Source organism: Myotis daubentonii, chromosome 3, assembly GCF_963259705.1.
Source record: "Myotis daubentonii chromosome 3, mMyoDau2.1, whole genome shotgun sequence".
In the NCBI taxonomy this organism is placed as follows: domain Eukaryota; kingdom Metazoa; phylum Chordata; class Mammalia; order Chiroptera; family Vespertilionidae; genus Myotis; species Myotis daubentonii.
In genome coordinates this window covers 199,567,142-199,580,730 of record NC_081842.1, presented here as the reverse complement: position 1 = coordinate 199,580,730, position 13,589 = coordinate 199,567,142, and the positions used below count along the sequence as shown (strand labels likewise).

Sequence of the window (13,589 nt, the reverse complement as noted above, 5' to 3'; positions counted from 1 at the left end):
GGCCCAGAATAAAAAAAGAAAAAGAAAAAAAGGAGCAGTTGGGAGCTTTAGTCACCCACCAGCCTGAAAACAGCCCTCAGCCCCTCACCCAGACTAGCCAGGCACCCCAATAGGGACCCCCACCCTGAAGGGTGTGTGACCAGCTGCAAACAGCCATCATCCCCTCACCCAGGCTGGCCAGGCACCCCAGTGGGGACCCCCACTCTGATCCAGGACACTCTTCAGGGCAAACGAGCCAGCCCCCACCCATGTACCAGGCCTCTACCCTATATAGTAAAAGGGTAATATGCCTCCCGGCACCGGGATCAGCGTGACAGGGGGCAGCACTCAAACCCCCTGATCGCCCTGCGGCTCTGTGACAGGGGGCGGGGCCACAACCTCCCTATCTGCCCTGCTCTGTTCGTGACAGGGGAAGGCGCCCCAATCCCCTGATCAGCCCTGCTCTGTGTGTGACAGGGTGCAGCACCCCAACCCCCCCACCCCCCGCCACGGGCCCTCCTCTGTGTGTGACGGGATAGAGCCATAACCTCCCCATCGGCCCTGCCCTGAGTGTGACAGTGGCGGCGCCTCAACCCCCTGATCGTCCCTGCTCTGTGGGTGATAGAGGGTGGTGCCCCAACCCCCCCCACGGGCCCTGCTCTGTGTGTGATGGGGTAGAGCCATAACCTCCCCATCGGCCCTGCCCTGAGTGTGACAGGGTGCGGCGCCCCAACCCCCTGATTGGCCCTGCTCTGTGCGTGACAGGGGGTGGCGCCGCAACCTCCCCATCGACCCTGCCTTGAGTGTGACAGGGGGCGGTGCCCCAACCCACAAATCGGCCCTACCCTGAGCATGACTGAGGGTGGCATCGCAACCTCCGGATCCGCCCTGCTCTGTGCATGACTGGGGGCGGCGCCCCAACTCCCTAATCAGCCCTGCTCTGAGCCCGACCAGGGGCTGCACCTAGGGATTGGGCCTGCCCTCTGCCACCCGGGAGCAGGCCTAAGCCAGCAGGTGGTTATCTCCCGAGGGGTCCCAGACTGCGAGAGGGCACAGGCTGGGCTGAGGGAGCCCCCCCTCCCCCCAAGTGCACAAATTTTTGTGCACCGGGCCTCTAGTATATACATAAGAATGCTCATTGCAATAGTATTTATATTAGAGAAAAATTGGAAATGATTTAAATGTTGAACACTGCATTTTGCTTAGTAGATTATGGTGCATACACACAATAGAATGTTATAAAAAGATTTGAAAAAGAAAAGACAATATTTTAAAATAAAAATAAACATGGAATAGAATGCGAAATGTTATGAAGTACCCTGACCGGTGTGCTCAGTGGTTAGAGTTTTGGCACTTAAGGTTCATGGGTTTGATTCCCAGTGAAGGGCACATACCTGGTTGCAGGTTTGATCCCTGGCCCTGGTTGGGGCACATGTGGGAGGCAACCAATTGATGTCTTTCTCTCCAATAGATGTCTCTCTCTCTCTCTCCTCCTCCTCCTCCTCCACCTCCTCCCCCTCCTCCTCCTCCCTTCCATTCTCTCTAAAAATCAATGGAAAAAATATCCTTGGGTAAGGATTTTTAAAAATTGTTTTAATGTTATGAGGTATAATACAAAATTTATCTGAATTTTAAAGGTAAAATCCCAATAATTTCAAAGAAGTTTTTCCCGCTGTCTTACATTTCAGCACCACAGACTATCTCACACACCGCCCGCCCAGCAATGCATTCATTCATCTTCTCTGCCTTTGGGGTAACACAGGTGGAAAAATTTAAGAAGCATTATGTACCTACAGATCCTGAGGCCTCAAACATTAAAGGTATTGACAAGAATAGATGTCCACATCTTCCAGGTAAAAAAAAAAAAAATGCAGGTTACAAAAATACTCCCGAAAATGTGAACAGTGGTTATTTCATGCCATGGGATTCAGGCAGTTTTTCATTTCTGCTTTGTACTTCTTTGTATTGTTTGAAGTTTTTATAGTGTGTGTACATTATATTTATGAGAAAAAATAAAGCTATTTTCATGGTGGGGGGGAGCTACCTTGATTTTACTTTCTCCTATATTATCCTCAACGCATATTCTTCCAAATTTCCTCTAACACATCTTCCTTCCTCAAGAATAAAGAGATTTAGTGGCGCTGCTCCAGACAGAAACAACTTGTGCTGGGAGAAGGGCCTTCCATGAGCCTGGCACAAGTGCTAGGCAGCTTACTACTGCCCTCTCCTGGTCAGAAGACATCAGAGCCTGATACAGCAAAACAGCAGCACCCAGTGCACCCTGGCAGCCAAGGTCATCCCAGAGGCATGGCTCTTGGCTACTCCTGCAGTCATCAACGTGCTGCACACCAGCATCCGTAGCTCAGCACTCCAGACTAAAACAGGCCATGACCTGGGAGCAGCCAGGCTGAATCTAGTAACTGCTGAACAGTGCTGTCCACTCCACGCCAGTGTCCCAGGAGACACTCTATTCCAACTGCTAGAGCCAGTGATGGAGAGCTTTCCGGTCTGCTGAGAGCACTGATGGTCAAGACTGGGGGTGCCAGAAAGGAGAAGGTAGAGTTGCAGGAAGATAACAGCAAACCTCCTAATCAGAAAAACCCTTGTTCTTATATGGTTCTTTTACTTTTCAAAGTTTTTCCCAAAGCAGCGTGACATGTACAAATAAATTAATATAAGGATGTTTCCTGCAGAATTGATGGTAATAGTAAAAAACTGGAAATAGTTTAAATATCCCTCAGTATGGGAACATTTGGACAAAATGGAATAGTATGCAACTGTTAAAAAGAATGAGGTAGATCTGTATGCGCTGCTATAGAATGATCTTCAAGATTCACAGTTAAGTTTTAAAAAGCAAGTGTTTAACAGTCAGTAAGTCTGACCGTAGTACTAGCATAAGAATAAACATATTTTCCCTGGCAGATTTGGCTCAATGGTTGGAGCATCAGCCTGTGGACTGAAGGGTCCCAGGTTCAATTTCAGTCAAGGGCACATACCTCGGTTGTAGGCTCAATCCCTAACCCCAGTCCAGGCCCATGTGGGAGGCAATCAATTGTTGTGTCTCTCTCACATCAATGTTTCTCTTTCTCTGTCTCTCCCCCTCCCTTCCATTCTCTCTAAAAAAAACCAATTGGGGAAAAATACCCTCAGGTGAGGATTAACAACAAAAAGAATTAACATATTGCCCCGGCCAGCCTGGCACTGGAGTATTGTGGGTTTGATTCCCAGTCAAGGGCACGTACCTGGGTTGCAGGTCTGATCCCCCGCCCCAGTCAATGTGTCTCTGACACATCGATGTTTCTCTCCACCCCCCACCTCCCTTCCACTCTCTAGAATCAATGGAAAAAATATCCTCACTCCTCGCTTGAGGATTTAAAAAATAATAAACGTACAGATTCATGAACTAGAAATGATAATCCAGAAATAAACCCTTATATTTATGATCAATTAATTTTAGACAAGAGTGTGGAGACAACAACTGGATATCCACATGCAAAAGAATGAAGTTGGACCCCTACTTACACGATATAAGCAATTTAATTCAAAATGTACCATAGATCTAAATGTAAGAGCTAAAACCATAAAACTCTTAGAAGAAAGCATTGGAGTAAATCTTCCTGACATTGGATTAGGCAATAGTTTCTTAGATATGACACCAAAAGAACAAGCAACAATAGAACAAATAGATAAATTGTACTCTGTAAACATTAAAAACTTTTGTGTTTCAAAGGACATTGGGGCAATAAAACACTCTGGAGTTAAAGTGTGGTGATGTGCACAACTCTGTGACTATACTAAAAACCACTGGCTTGTATACTTTAAAAGTGTGAATTTTATGATATGTGAATTATATATCAATAAAGCTGTTATTTTAAAATAAAAGAGTTGGGGATTGTTAAATAAGAAACACGCATCCTCCGAGTCAGTGCTGTTGGCCTGCCCCCGGTTCCCCTGCATCTCTCCGGTAGTCCCCGCTGGGCCCCGCGATGCCGGTGGGCCGCAGCCAGTGGTCCGGGCCCTTGAGCCTGCAGGAAGTGGACGAGAGGCCAAAGCACCCGCTGCAGGTCAAATACTTCAGGGCGGAGGTCGACGAGCTGGGCAAAGTGCTAACGCCCACCCAGGTTAAGAACCAGCCCGCTGGTATTTCATGGGATGGCCTTGATCCAAGTACTAGTAAACTCTACGCCCTGGTCTTGACAGACCCGGATGCTCCAAGCAGAAAGGACCCCAAATTGAGGGAATGGCACCATTTCCTGGTGGTCAACATGAAGGACAACGACATCAGCAGTGGCACCGTCCTCTCTGATATGTGGACTCTGGGCCTCCCAAGGGCACAGGCCTTCACCGCTAGGTCTGGCTGGTTTAGGAGCCGGCCAAGCCGCTGAAATGTGACAAGCCCATTCTCAGCAACCGATCTGGAGAGCAGAGTGGCAAATTCAAAGTGGCATCTTTCCACAAAAAGTAGGACCCCCAGTGGCCGGCACGTGTTGCCAGGAGGAACGGGATGACTATGTGCCCAAGCTCTATGAGCAGCTGGCTGGGAAGTAGGGGAAAGCCAGCAGACAGACATCGCCCCGGGGGCCCAGGCAGTGTTCTCGAGTTCAGTGATGCATGTTGATTTCTCCTCTTCCCCATTCCCACTCTCACAGGCGAGACCTGAGCAGACAGACCTGTAAGGTGTCTTGTCCTTCTACCTGTCCTTTATCATTGTACAGGGTCACACACCCTGGATTTATGTTTTGATCAAATTTGAACTCCATTTGGGGGGGCTTTTTTGGTACTATGACGTGGTCATCAGATTGGTAATATAAGAATAACAACCCGCCGAAACCGGTTTGGCTCAGTGGATAGAGTGTCGGCCTGCGGACTGAAAGGTCCCAGATTCGATTCCGGTCAAGGGCATGTACCTTGGTTGCGGGCACATCCTCAGTGGGGAGTGTGCAGGAGGCAGCTGGTTGATGTTTCTCTCTCATCGATGTTTCTAACTCTCTATCTCTCTCCTTTCCTCTCTGTAAAAACTCAATAAAATATATTTAAAAAAAAAAAAAAAAAAGAATAACAACCCAGAATTTAAAGGCGTATCCTCTGAAGAGCAGACTGGAAAAGCAATCTGGAGAGTCCCTTTCCTGCGGCGCTGCAGGGCTGGGTGAGGGGTTGTCTGAAATCCGTTAGTCTGTGCCTGTTCAATTTACCACTCTTCCTTGGTGCAACAAAAGCCAGTCTGGAGTTGCTAAATGTTATGTTAATTCTGCTGTTTGCTTACAGTTGAATAAAAACAAAAACATTGTGTGGACAAAAAAAGAAAAAGAAACACGCATCCTCATTGTTTCCTCCATGGAAAAGGCATCCACAGGCTTCCTTCTGCCTCCAACTCACTCCTCCCCTAAAAAGAGAGACGTGACTTAAACAATCTGCGAGTTTGGGAGGAAGAACAGGAACGCCTGTTTCTCTGTGCTTTAGGTCCTGCAGTATGAAGCACTGCCAATGAATGGGTGGTAAAATTTGTCTAATTCTGAGATCGATTTTAGGAAGCACACCAATCCACAGACATAGGCACTATCTTCAAGATCAGGTGTGTGTGTGTGTGTGTGTGTGTGTGTGTGTGTGTGTGTGTGTGTGTGTGAGTGTTTTCAATAAAAAGACTGGTATTTTGGTCCCCATATGCCTTATTCCTTTGTCTTATTTCTCAAATGATTCAGAACGTTTTCAAGCAAGGAGGGTGCTATTTATTGACAAGTCCCCAGAAGCCCAGGGGTGCTGGGGCCTGGGATGAGTCCCATCAAACAGCTACTTGTGTGTCACAGACATTGAGTTTGGAGAGGTAGGATGGATCAATGGAATGAGTCAGCAGACCTCATTTCTCCTTCTAAATTCACTCAACAAAGAACTAAGTAAACATGTATTCAACAAATATTTATTAAGCACCTAGTATGTGTCAGGCATTGTTAAAGGAGCTGGAGATTCAGCAGTGAGCAAAACTGACCAGAAATCTGCTATAATGGAGCATACATTTTTGAGTGACATAAACCAGAATAGATATATTATCTTAGATGGTGGTAAGTCCCCAAAGGGGAAAAAAATAACACAGGGAAGGAGAATAGGAATTTTGCATGGGGTGTCCAAGAAAAGCTTTACCAAGAAGACGACATTGGAGTAAAGACCTAAAAGAGATCTGGAAGCAAGTCACGTGGGTATGTGGGGGGAGAGATTTCCGGGCAGAGTAAACAACATATGCAAAGTCTCTGAAGTGAGAACGCATGGTCTGAGGAAAAGTGGGTATAGCAGAATGATGGGGATGGGAGAGACTGCAAATGAGGTGAGAGAAGTCTCAGGAAGCCAGCTCAGAATACCATTTGCAGCTCAGAATAAGAACTTCTGCTTTTAGTCATCAATTTACCCATTAAAGGGTTTCCAGCAGAGGTGTGACATATGAATCTGTCATGAATAGATTAAAGAGGGCAAAGGCAGAAGCAGGGAAACCAGTGAGGAGGCAGGCTATCACAATAGTCCGGTGAATGATGGCAATGGCTTGGACCAGAAGGCAGCAGTAGAGAGGGGGAGAAGTGGTCAATTCTGGAGTTATTGTGAAGGTAGAGGTTAAGGAGTGTGATGATGGATTAGGGCAGGTGTGTGAGGAAGAAGTTAAGGATAACTCAAGGTTTCTGTCCTGAGCACCTGACAGATGCAGTTGCAAATAACTGAGCAGGTTGGAGGAGTGGACACCAGGAACTCAGTCCAGGGAATATGTCAAATAGGCAGCTAGAGGTGCCTAGCTGGAGTTCAAGAGAGAGTTCCAAGCCACTTACTAGCTTACCATGTAGCTACTTGCTAGCCTTGTGACCTTAGACAAGTCACCTATCTCCTCAGAGCCACTTCCCTCTTCTGTAAGATAGGGATAACAAATATATAGCTACACCACAAGGCTGTGGTGATGATTAAATGTAATGATCCGTAAAGTAACAGGTTCACAGGAGGCTGTGAATAAATTATCACTATTATTCAGTTTGACTAAACATTAAGCATTTAGTTGCTGGAAACACACAAAAAATGAAAGATACAGTCCCTACCCTCAATCCCAAAGGAGAAAAGTTGGTCAAAGATTTCAACAAAGAACCTCTTAGGTAACAACAGTCATTTGGGAGAATCATCAGGTCCTGGCACCTGACAGGACAAAGATGGACAACTAGCCTCAGGGTGAAAGCAGTCAGGGGGATTGAAGTGCAAACCAGAATGTGTATCTGGTCCTTATATCAGCTTTCTGGGGAGCCTTGAACGCATCAACCCTCTACCTCTCACTTACCCAACAGGGTAAACCCCAATCCCCCAGAGATGTTTAAAAATGTCCAAATCTGCTCAGAGGAAAAACACTGATTGGGTGATGCTAACCAATCACTTCACCATGCCTATTTCCCTACCTGCCCTCCTCTGATTGAGCCCTGTCCTCCATCAGGACTTCTCCAGTCTCTTCTCAGCTTCTAGAAGCAGGAAAAAGAGCTCAGAGACCCTGGGCAACCTTGAGGAATCTAGGACGGCCACCGCTGGGAAGATACCTGAACCAGCATGAAAAGTCGGGGAGCATCAGGGGAGAGAAGCTGCCATTGAGTTCTTACTGGACCAGGCACTGTGCTAGGTGTTTCCAGGGCTGAGAGAGTTGTTCTAAGGATTAAATCTGAATCCATGTAGAATATTTGGCTCAGGGCCTGGCACACTGTAAGAGCATAATAAATGTTGGCTTTATTATTTTTCCTTTTTTAATATCTTTTTTTTTTATTTCAGAGAGGAAGGGAGAGGGAGAGAGAGATGGAAACATCAATGATGAGACAGAATCATTGATCAGCTGCCTCCTGCACACCCCCTACTGGGGATCAAGTCTGCAACCCTGGCATGTGCCCTTGACCAGAATCGAACCTGGGACCCTTCAATCGCAGGCTGATGCTCTATCCACTGAGCCAAACCAGCTAGGGCTATTATTTTTCTTATATGTCTTTTAATCCTCACAACAACCCTGCCTGGTTTGCTCATCTATAAATGGGGGGAAATAATGGTACCTACCAAAGATTCACCTAAAGCCCTTAGTGCATACCTGACACACAGTAACTGCTCGGTTATCAAGAGGGCACAGAAAGAAGTTCAGAGGTCACATCCACATTCACAGAGCCAAGTAGAACAGGCTCATGGTTTTGCCCGACTCAGCATCCATGCCACTCTCTTTTTAAACACCTTCCCCTGCTTTCAGGCCATTTGATACAGTGGGGTTGACACCTCTATTTCAAGCTCCAGGGGAGAGTATGTGACCCAGGCCTGACTAATTGCTTATTCCATCCCTCCAATCACAGGGATTGGCTTAAGAGTGGACTTGAGCCCTAACCGATTTGGCTCAGTGGCTAGAGCGTCAGCCTGCAGACTGAAAGGCCCCAGGTTTGATTTCGGTCAAGGGCATGTACCTTGGTTGCGGGCACATCCCCAGTAGGAGGTGTGCAGGAGACAACTGATCGATGTTTCTAGCTCTCTATCCCTCTCCCTTCCTCTCTGTAAATAATCAATAAAATGTATATTTTTTAAAAAAGAGTGCATTTGAGTCCCATGCCAAGTCAATGATATGCTGGAACTTTGTTGAATCCATTAGGAGAGAGATGAATCTGTTTTAGACCTGACATTGAGAGGATATAAGCTTGGAGCTACAATGGTTTCCCAGGTGGAAAGAGTGTCTGAGTGCAAAGCAAATCCAAAGGAAATAGAGCTAAAGGATAGAAAGAAACTGAAGCCTGCAAACTTTGAGCTCTTGCCTAAACACTTGAACAGACATGTCTAACGTCTGTTCCTCAAGTTTCAGGTATATAAGGCAATAACGAGGCACTCGTTTATATTCATTTCCTCTCTCTCTCTCTCTCTCTCTCTCTCTCTCTCTCTCTCTCTCTCCCCCTTGAGACACCAAAAGAATCCTTATTTTACAAATGTATCAGCCAGGGTCCCAGCTTTGAAGGGGTTCATTGACGTGATACAGGCAGTGTAGGAGAACCACATGGAGCTGTCGCCACTCCTCGGCCTGAATGGACAGTGGAAAGCTGGTTCTCTGAACCTGGAGGGAGTTTTGGAGAAGGGGCCTCCTTAAGAAGAGCAGTGGCTGTCGATCAAGGCACACTGCCAGCCTGTGGAGGGAGCCAAGGGAAAAAATATCCTGACCTTTCTCTCCTCTTGTCTCTCTCATCTACAGACTCCCCATTGTCTGACTCCGGTCTCAAGCCAGAAGGCAAAGGGGTCTGCTGATGTATTGAAAGAAGTCAGACCCAGAACAGGGTGAAGTATAAATCTGGAGGGGCAGATAGGACATAGCTTGCCCAACAAGAAAGCAGCAGAGCCTGGTCTGGCTGGCTGTCCCACAGTCCCTTGATGACCTTTTGGAAACCCAGGCCAGAGTTTTAAAACTCTGCGTTCCCTTTAGTCTTCCCTGTGCAGCTCTCTCCTTCCTTCCCTAAAGAAGGGCCCCTAAGGATGACACCTAGGAGACAGGGGTTCTCAGCATCTGGGAAGAAGCCACTGCACCAGCCCTGCTACCTTGACCGGCTGCCCACATGACCAAGGAGTCCTGGGCTGGTGACTCTCAGACCCTGCCAGCTCCCCGGCTCACACAGAAATCTGTTCACGGTCCGGTTTGGCCCCGATCTCGGGCACCCCCCGACAGCAGCTCCGTGACTTCCCTTTCTCTCAGTGGGAGATGTCTGTTTCCTTCTGCAGCCAAGCCAGAGAAGCTTCTGGGATTCCCCACTACTGGCAGGGGCCCAACAGTGCCCTGAGGACAGGGCTGAGCTGCATCCAAGTACCTCATTTTGGTCACATAGAGACACCTGCTCGCTCTTCTCAAAACACTCACCCTAATCTTTGCCAAAATAAGTCCCTCCCCTCTTTTCAAATCCAGTTTAAACCCTAGAATCTCCTCAGAAAGCCTTCCTCACTAACTCACCTGACTCTACATTCTCCGGCTGTTATGATGTTGATTATCAGTACTTCTACATGTAACATAACTAAGAATAGCAACTCATATATACTGAGCGCCGAGCTAACTGACTTACAGAAACCATCTCATTTAATCTGCACAACCACCTTGTAAAGTCGGTGCTATCAAAGTGTTTATTGGGCCAGGAGACAAACTTCGGAGCAATTACTTTATTCACTTCTACAGAGGAGAAAATAGAGGCTCAATGAGACTAAATTAATAGTTTAAGTTCACACACGCAAGCAAAAAGCAGTAATGAGACTTAGGTAAACCCAGAGATGACCAACTGCAAAGCCCATGCTCTTAAAACTGCAATGTTTACCTTGTCCCTCCCAGCTATGTGCAGTTGCAGAGTTTGGTAATGGCTGGAGGAGGTCCTCTATCTTCTCTGTAACATGGATATCCATGTGCTGGAATCACAGATCCTAACTTATTTTGCAAATGAAATACATACAGTATAAAGAATGCTATTCCCCAAGTTTTGCAGCAAACACCACCATCTTTTTAGGGTATTGGCCACCATTCTGGTTCTTGAACCCCAGTGAGATTCCAAACACTTGCAAATAATTTCATTAATAATGTGATTGTGGTTCAGTTGGTTGGAGCGTCAGCCCATACACCAAAACGTTTCAGGTTCGATTTCCAGTCAGGGTTCATACGTAGGTTGTGGGCTCTATCCCCAGTCCCCCAGTCCCTCAGTCAGGGTATGTACGGGAGGCAACCGATCAATGTTTCTCTTTCACATCAGTGTTTCTCTCTCTCTCTCTCTCTCTCTCTCTCTCTCTCTCTCTCTCTCTCTCCCTCCCTCTCTCTCTCTCTCTCTCTCTCTCTCTCTCTCCCTCTCTCTCTCTCTCTCTCTCTCTCTCTCTCATCAATAAACATATCCTTGGGGAAGGATATAAAAAAAGAACACATTACAGATAAAATAAAGACAACGAGGGAACTCATTAGAAGTTACTGGTAAGTTACTCAGGCTATAACTCTGCTGCATTTACCACAACCAGCTAAGCCATTGTTAGTCACTTGGAAACCTGGCCTTGTTTTCACTTCCTTTCTGAAATGTCCCATGTGGGACTTTTCCCTCAGTGTAACCTTGTCTTTTTACATTATCAATTCACTTAATTCTCACAACAACGCTCTAAAGTAAGTACTATTATCATCTCCATTTTATAGATGAGGAAACTGGGGCTCAGAGAGGTTAAGTAATTTTCTAAAAGTCACATAGCTGATAGTGCTGGTATTTGAACCCTGGAGTAGGTCTCCTGAATTTGTGCTTTTAACAACTACTACTCTGTAGTTAGAAAACAAAGCTAAATAAAAATAATTACAAAATCCATCAAAGCACTAGAATTTCAAAAAGGCTGTAGAGGAGTGCTTTTTATAGAATCTATGTGCTCCAGGAATTCGGAGGAGAAATCTTCCACATAGAATGTGTGGCTGGTTGGATTGACCAGCAAAAGGATTCTGGGTCGCCAAAGCCGGTTTGGCTCAGTGGATAGAGCGTCGGCCTGTGGACTGAAAGGTCCCAGGTTCGATTCCGGTCAAGGGCATGTACCTGGGTTGCGGGCACATCCCCAGTGGGAAATGTGCAGGAGGCAGCTGATCGATGTTTCTCTCTCATCGATGTTTCTAGCTCTCTATCTCTCTCCCTTTCTCTCTGTAAAAATCAATAAAATATATTAAATAAAAAAAAAGGATTCTGGAGAGCAGACAGCTGAGGAACAGCCATCAGAATCTTTATTGGAACAGGCAAGTCAACTTAAAAGGAATCAGGGAGCAGAGATCCATGGCTGAGAATGAATGAGCCACCCTCAGAGCAGCAAGGGTAGACTTGAGGATAAATGGCTGGAGTGCTATCTGGCAGGAGAAGTCAGAAGGAAGGATCCAACCAAGTGAAGAGGAGGAATCCTTCCATTTTTCCTTCCTTAAATCCCTATTTGCTGAATTCCTATTACATGCCAGGCAGTGCTGCCTTAATGGAATTTGCAATCTAGTGGAGGAGTGTATTAGTCAGACGTTTTTTGTTACAAGTGACTGAAACCAATTCAAATTGGCTTAAGTAAAAGGAAATTCATTGGCTCACTTAATTGAGAGTTGACTGGTAGGCTGGACTTCAGGCTGGTTGATCCAGGGGCTCAAAATGTCCGTGAGAATCAGTCTCTTCACATATTTTTTTTAAGGAATCTTAATTTTTTTAAATGTATTTTTTTTATTGATTTCAGAGAGGAAGGGGGAAGAGAGAGAGAGAGAGAAACATCAATGATGAGAGAGAATGATCGGCTGCCCACTGTACACCCTCCACTGGGGATCGAGCCTGAAACCTGGGCATGTGCCCTTAACCAGAATCGAACCTGGGACCCTTCAGTCTACAAGCCGACTCTTTATCCACTAAGTCAAACCAACTGGACTAGTCTCTTCACATCTTGACCCTGCTCTTCTCTGGGTTCCTCCATTCTCAGGCAGCCTTTGTCCTTGTGGTGGCACAATGGCTGCCATTGGCTCCAGGCTTTCATCTTAGCCTGCCAGTAACCCCCTCAGAAAAAGCATGTTTCTTTCCCAGTTGTTTCCGTGAAAATCCTAAGATTGGCTCTGATCAACTACTTTAATACCATGCCTAACATTGACCCTGTCATGGGCTTAAGAATGGAATATGCTGATGGACCAAGGCCTGGGTGACATGCACACCCTTTTGTGCAGCCCTGCCTCAGACCACACAGGTTGAGAATGGAGTGATGGTTCCCAGGGAAAATGAGAGTATGAACTAAGGAGCAGGGATGAATGCTGAGTCGGCAAAGACAACAGATGTCTGATTCGGGGATTCAGGCAATGATGCTGGTAATTACAACACAGCGTGATAAGTGACATGATGGGGAGGAACGGGTGCTGGAGGAGGGCACAGGAAACTCCTAGCTCAGAGGAAGTGGCATGTAAGATGGGACTTGAGAAGGAGGCCTGAGAGCAAGGAGGGGCATGGGGTGGGGGGAGGAAAACCGGTCATGCAAATTTCTTGAGATGTGTGAGATTGTGGACAGGGGCAGTGAGGCTGAAGATGATGGGCCAGATGATGAAGTAGATCTGAGAGGAAAGGAAGGAAAATGGATTTGGGGCGGAAGAGGAGATGAAGATTTCAGTTGGCAAGTGATCTTGAGGGGCATGTGGGTCATCCTGTTAGAGATATAGAAAGCCAGCGGGTATGTGGGTGTGGAGATTAGGAGCAGGATCTCTGGAGGCAGCACAAGGATGTGATCAGCACGAGGATCGACACTTAAGTGTGGGTGAGGCATCTCTGGGTGAGGAGATCAAGGGTGAACAGACTCTTTGAAAAGGACATCCAAATGGCCAATGAGCATATGACATAAGCATATGAAAATAACATCATTACTTATTAGTGTAAACACCTGAAAGCAATAAGATAGCATTACACATCCACCAGAATGGCTGAAATTAAAAGGATTGATGAGCTCTTGCTCAGTGGTTAGAGCAGTGGTTCTCAACCTTGGCTGCACATTAGAATCACCTGGGAATCTTTTTAAAATCCTGATTTCTGGGCCTTGTCCTCCGGAAATTTTGTTTCTTTGTTATGGGGTGAGGCCACAACATTAGTAACAAAGAAACA

At 46.4% G+C, this 13,589-nt stretch overlaps 1 pseudogene; it reads left to right on the top strand.

Annotated features, from left to right (window-relative positions):
- Nucleotides 1-3,900: 3,900 nt before the first annotated feature.
- On the top strand, nt 3,901-4,759 carry LOC132231387 (phosphatidylethanolamine-binding protein 1-like; annotated as a pseudogene).
- Nucleotides 4,760-13,589: the final 8,830 nt, after the last annotated feature.